Here is a 6,943-nt window from a genome sequence, read left to right as displayed (position 1 = left end):
TTAGATATATACCTCATAAACTTACCTTGAAGTTTTGTTTTGCTAAATTTACCAGTAGAAAAACTGTTTATAATGCAATACTTAAAGAGATATGAAACCCAAAAAATTATTTTGTGATTAAGACAGAGCAGACCATTTAAAAAAAAAGTTTCAGATTTACTTCCATTATCAAATTTGCTTCGTTTCCATGATATTCTGTGTTGAAGAGATACCTAGGTAGTCATCTGGAGCACGACATGGTAGGAAATAGTGCTGCCCTCTAGTGGAAATAATATTCTTGAAAAACTGCTGCCATATAGTGCTTCAGAAATGGGCTTGCTCCTAAGCATACACACCTGCTTTTCAACAAAAGATACCAAGAGAACAAATAAAAATTTGATAATAGAAGTCAATTAGTAAGTTGTTTAAAATGACATGCTCTGTCTGAATCATGAAAGAAAAAAATTTGGGTTTCATACACCTTTAAAGGACCATTAAACATTTTAAAATCACATTAAGGGCTAGATTACAAGTGGAGTGCTAAATATCGCTTTTGTGAAAGCGATATTTGCGCTCCATTGAGTAATACCAGCTCACAAGAGCACGCTTTCATAGGTTTCAATGGGAGCCTCGTTCTGATGCCATCAGAGACGGCACAGAACCTAAGTGCAGCAAAGGTTGTAAGTCCTGCAACAATGACTATACACATATTAACACATAAATATATATGTATATAATCATACATATATATATATATTTACTGGGAACACACAGATCCTATAGACCGCAATGTAAAGGCACTTTAGCACCCAAAATACTGCCTAGTGCAGCTATTTTATTAAAAATTAAAGATGCTGCTATATTTAAAAAAAAAAAAATACACTACACTGTGTTTTGGGGGCATTTGGGGTACATTTATAAAATTAAGCTTTATAAAATTAATCTTTTTAATATTAATTTTTAATTAGAAAATAATCTGATCTATGGTTAATTTTATAAGTGGTAATTGCTACCACAAGCTTGCGGTAGCAATTACCAGCCACTTGTAATGACTGGTTAGTTATTGTGTGCCTGCAAACGGGCCCATTTGCAGGTTCATGATAATTTAACTCTCAACTTTTAATTTAGCCCAAAATCTTTCATTATTGCAAGTGCAACATTATTGCAATATACAGTCATGATTTATGTTGCTGCCTTTTGCTGTAAAATATATCTAAAAAATTGTGCTTGTTCCACTTTCTCCCAGGAAGGCTCGGGTTAATACTTTTAGACAAATTATGTATGCTTCCCCCTCCTCATATCCTTATCAGCAGCCACTTGCTTTTAAAAGGTGGATTATCAGTTGTGTGAATATTATTGTAAATATATAAATACATATTTATCTATTTGATGAAGAATATAAAGCAATATATGTCTAAGTGTTTAAATACATGTTAAATTATTGCCTTCAGGCTCACCGGAAATGGCAGTTATGAAGCAGCGGTCTAATGACCGCTGCTCCATTATTTGTCTGCTGCCTCTGAGGCTGCAGTCTTCAATCTGCCCGATTTTATACGATTGGACTGATTGACACCCCCTGCTAGCCAATTGGCCGCGAATATGCAGGGGGTGACATTGCACGATCAGTTCTGGTGAACTGCTTGTACAATGATAAATGTCTATAGCGTATGCTGTTGGCAATCAGTGATGTCTGTTGGATATGATATGCTACATCATATCATGTTGGACAGACATTGGTAAATCTACCCCTATATCTGAATATTAGTTTGTGATTGGTTAACAAAGGTTCTGGAGGACTGGGAAATCAGTGAAAAGAAAGAACTTAAAACAATATACTCATTTGACAAAATAAAGCTGCAGGTTTCATTGCAAAATTCTTTTTTTTTTTTTTCGATATGAAGGATCATATTCATGCAGTTTACAATTTATGTTTAATATCCCTTTAAAGGGCCATAATAGTCAAAACATTATTGAGACTATCGACTCTATACTACTGTGTGCTTAATCCCCGCAAAACACAACATACAAAAAATCCACATTTACTGGGGCATTTCTAGATCTATTAACCTATTACCAGCAATCACTGCAGCAGCCAAGATAAACACATGAACAGTTACCTCATAAAATGCCATCTACTTGTCAAACTTTCAATATTGTCCTAGCAAGTCCTTAACATATCTGCATATATTGTTCTCAGCAGCCCCAAGACGGCAGTTACCAAGTTAAACATATTATTATATTATATATATTAATTTCAGGATGTGTAACATCTTTATAAACTAGGCTGTTTTGTGGTTTCCTGCTATACAGATGCTGAAAAGTTAATTATTTAACCCTTCCTTGTTTATTTTGGTACTTGCTGTAAGTTATTCTTCTTATGCCAATTATTTGCTTGAGAATAATGTAGGTGATGAGGAGCTTGATGCTTTAACCTGCATTAAAGGGCAGGGGTTAATTCCAATAGGAATGCTTGGGAATGGAGTTCCTGCACTATTTTTGCAAGTGGAGCTAAGTTACCCCGGGACAGAGAACAGAAATACTTCAGTAAACACTGCTGCTGCTGGTGGGAGGAACTGGAGCACAGTCTAGTTAGAGGGCTAGTGATATCCTCTAGTAATGGGCAGTAACACTTCCTACAATACACTAAATGCAAGCCTGTCAGTGGTCCTGCGGTGTGATCACCCCACACTGTGTGGAACACATGGTGCTTACATTTCTTTGTGGCTTGCTCTGGGGTTATTTAGCTCCCCTCAGCAGAAATAGAACTATTGCACCTTAAGAGGGTGAGACTCTGGGACAGAGGAGGAGTTTGGAGTTGCTGTCAGACACAGAGGTCTCAACTTGCCCTGGAAAGGAAGGAGAAGGGAGGAAGGAGGGTGTGAAGAACTGAAGCTAAGCTGGCTATGCAATTTGTGAGTTAAAAACAAAAGTATGGACACCCTGGATCTTGACAATAAACAAAAGGCATTCATGTGTGTCCAGTTTAGTTATTTTAATGTTGTTTTTAAAAAAGTTCAGTGTTTCACCAAAGAAAAAATGTGCTCATCAAACAGGAAAGAGTCATGTTCTTCCAGCTTCCGGCTTTCTCACTGATTGGAATTCCTTTTAGTTTTTCCAGAAATAACTGGGATGAGATTTGCAAGGGAAATACATGTGTACACAAAGGAAAATAGTCCTTGCAATTAAAGGTGTTTGTGAAACATCGTGTAGTAGGATAAGACCAATTACTTTATTTTATACATCAATAGTATGGGCAGTCTCTTTATCTATGTTGGTGTCTTTATCAATCAATATATGGTCAGCTGGCCAAATTCTCTGCAGAATGCTGACCTGTGCAAGATAATGTACCTTACCAGTTTCATCCCAAAGTTAACAGTAATTCTGTTTTGCTTTCAATGTTATTGTGCCCTCATGTCTCCTAATTCCTCTGCCAGAGCTACTTGCTTCACATTTACTTCGTTTATATGTTATTGGTAGAAGAAAATGACACTCAGATGTTTTGTGACCATAATTTTACTTTAAATCACATTATCATTGTTTCTTACTGCAGAGCGAGTGCACACACAAACCTTATCAAGATCATGATAAACAGAGCCTTACACATCCTGAGAGCAAGGGAATAACATCTCCTAAAATGTATTAAGGCTCTTAGCTTTTTGGATTATTAAATGTAATCTGTGTACAAATGCCTCTTCATGTGTCCTAAAAATTGAGTGGCTCCAGTATTCAGTATCAGGTGAATCCTAAATTGCAAATAAAAATTTCACCCTGCCTTATAAAAATGTAAATATGAGTGTCTATCCTCAGGCCCAAAGGCAACCATTCAGCCCTTTATTGGTTTTAATTTGCTTTCATTGTCCAGAGTGTATAGATTATATACATATAAATACAGTGTGGGTGTGTGTATAAAACAATATTAATTGGGCTAGATTACAAGTGGAGTGCTTTGGCGCATTAAAGGGACACTGAACCCACATTTTTTCTTTTGTGATTCAGATAGAGCATGCAATTTTAAGCAACTTTCTAATTTACTCCTATTATCAATTTTTCTTCGTACTCTTGCTATCTTTATTTGAAAAAAAAGGACATCTAAGCTATTTTTTGGTTCAGACCTCTGGACAGCACTTTTTTATTGGTGGATTAATTTATCCACCAATCAGCAAGAACAACCCAGGTTGTTCACCAAAAATGGGCCAGCATCTAAACTTACATTCTTGCATTTCAAATAAAGATACCAAGAGAATGAAGAAAATTTGGTAATAGCAGTAAATTAGAAAGTTGCTTAAAATTGCATGCTCTATCTGAATCATGAAAGAAAAAAATTTGGGTTCAGTGTCCCTTTAACATCACTTGAGTGCAATCAATAATAATTCAATTTTTGCACTCATATTAAAAAACGTTATTTTTAATTGCTCAAGTAAAAGTCTAGGGTGAACTAACATCTGCATATTTGATTGTGATTGTGCGTTAAATATGGGGGTGCGCAGTAAAATTCATATTGGATATCGCTCATGCACTAAGCCAATGGTATGCTAAGCAGATGGTGCTCATGTAGTGTAGTTATTTATGTAGTTCCTTGCTATAGTATTAATAATATAAACCATTATTATTATCATCAGGTATTAAAAAGCTCTAAATTTGACATTTTGAATTGCACTCATTATACTTGTACTTTTCTTACATTTTGTATTTTAGTTTGAATCTAAAGACAAACAGGTTTATTAAAAAGATCCTCTTCAGTGGAAGCAACATTTTTATGCCTCTTTCACACACACACACACGACTGCAAACACAGAAAACTTGTCATTTGCTAACACTGCTCCACTAAAGCATATTTTTCACATAGACTCAGACAGTATCTAATGTACGCACACACCAGACACTCACATCATCTCATCACATCTCCCCCATTGTTCTTTCAGGTTTTTACACTTGTTCTAAGCTCAAGTCTCCTCCCGGAGTCCTAGACTTCTTGCAACACCACTCTAATCAACCCTCACCATTCTGGTACAAATGGGCGTGCACACACACATACAAACTTTAATGGGCTCACATAGATGTCCTTCTTGTTCCATCCTATCCATGTTGTGGTAAATGAGTTAGTCACATTGGGATCTCAGAGACTGACCATATAGCTTACTTAGCATCTATAACTAGTCACAGCTACATCTCTAGTATGTCAGAACAATCTTGTCTTATCATTAAGAAAGTCATACATCTAAAACAATGTTGATATCATGACCAGTACAGTGCCACTACTGAAATGTAAAGTTAAGCGGACCTGTTTCATTCCCTTCAGTAGAATGATTGTACTACTTGACAAGAATATTGGTCATGCTTCTCAGATATTGTAATGATGTGTATGCTTTATGTTATATTTTAAGTTCAGTAGTTATGCTTAGTTCACTCTGTGCACTACAAACAGTTAACATTTTAGTCATGTGATTGGAGGGGGCGGGCAGTTGTTGTTAAGATGGATGCTGCTGAATAAAGTCTGTATTCTTGTTCTCTCTCCTTGCTGTTTGCTAATACATTATAAAAATCATCGCATGGTACCAGAAGTGGGGTGAAAAGTGACATGGCAGCAAACAGCAACACAAAGAACATTCCTTCTCTGGATTTAGAGTCAGGGAACATTTCTGATAATTGGTCAAAATGGAGGGAGCTGATTGAACTTGTGTTTGCAGGCCCAGATGCAGACAGATGGACTGATCAACAGAAGGCAGCACACTTTCTGATATGTGTGGGACAAAAGGGACGTAATGTATGCAGAGCCTGCCAGGCAAGCGGGGATATCACTGCAGATGAGAAAAAAAACCCAGAGGTATTGTTTGCAAAGTTTGAAGCATACTGCAATCCAAGGAAAAGCACCACAGTGCAAAGGAAACTGTTTTATGAGAAAAATCTTAAACTCAATCCAAACAAAATGCAAATTGGGGTAGAAGAGGTTACATATTTTGGACACCTTCTAACCAAAGAGGGCTTAAAGCCTGATCCAAAGAAGATAACAGCAGTTATTAGCATGAAGGCCCCATCCTCTAGGAAGGAATTAGAGACATCATTAGGCATTTTTAATTATCTATCCAAGTTTTCTCAGGGCCTCACTCAGCTGACAGCCCCACTACGTGCATTGCTACAAAGGGATGCCATTTGGTCTTGGGACGCAAACATGGAAAAGACATTCGAGAAAGTAAAAAAACTGATCACTAAACATCCGGGGCCAATACTGAAATATTTTGATGTAAACTGCGACACTGTGCTTCAAGTGGATGCATCCCAGTTTGGGTTAGGTGCTGTGCTAATTCAACAAGGACATCCTGTTGCATATGCTTCACGAGCTCTGACAACAACACAAGCCAATTATGCTCAAATTGAGAAGGAGATCTTGGCCATTGTGAATGGATGTGAGAAATTTCACCAGTATATCTATGGTCGCCCAGTGGTTGTAGAAACTGATCACAAACCATTGGAGTACATAATGCAAAAACCACTATCTGCTATACCTCCACGCCTGCAGAGGATGGTTATGAAACTACAACAGTATGATCTCACAGTGAAATATAAACCAGGAAAGGAAATTCCAATGGCAGATACGCTGTCTAGGGTGTTTCCAGAAGGACATGAAGCACGGGATGAACCTGAATTGGAAGAACAGGTACATACAGTACTAGTAAATATTCAGATAGCTGATGTATGGCTGGAAAAAATTAGACAAGATACCAAACAAGATAAAGTACTAGAAAAACTAATTCGTGTCATGTGCAATGGCCGGCCAGAAAAACAAAAGAAGCTTTCTCCTGAGTTGCAGGGATTCTGGCCTGTGAGAAATGAACTATCCTTTCATACGGATATCATATTCATGGGTGACCGTATTCTTATTCCTAAATCACAGCAGGCAGAAGTACTGGAGCAAATTCACCAGGGACATTTGGGCATTACTCTTTGTAAGCGCAGAGCACGGGAT

This window comes from Bombina bombina, chromosome 1 (genome assembly GCF_027579735.1).
Source record: "Bombina bombina isolate aBomBom1 chromosome 1, aBomBom1.pri, whole genome shotgun sequence".
Lineage (NCBI taxonomy): Eukaryota > Metazoa > Chordata > Amphibia > Anura > Bombinatoridae > Bombina > Bombina bombina.
The sequence above is the reverse complement of the archived record's forward strand: the minus strand, read 5'-3'. Positions refer to the sequence as shown.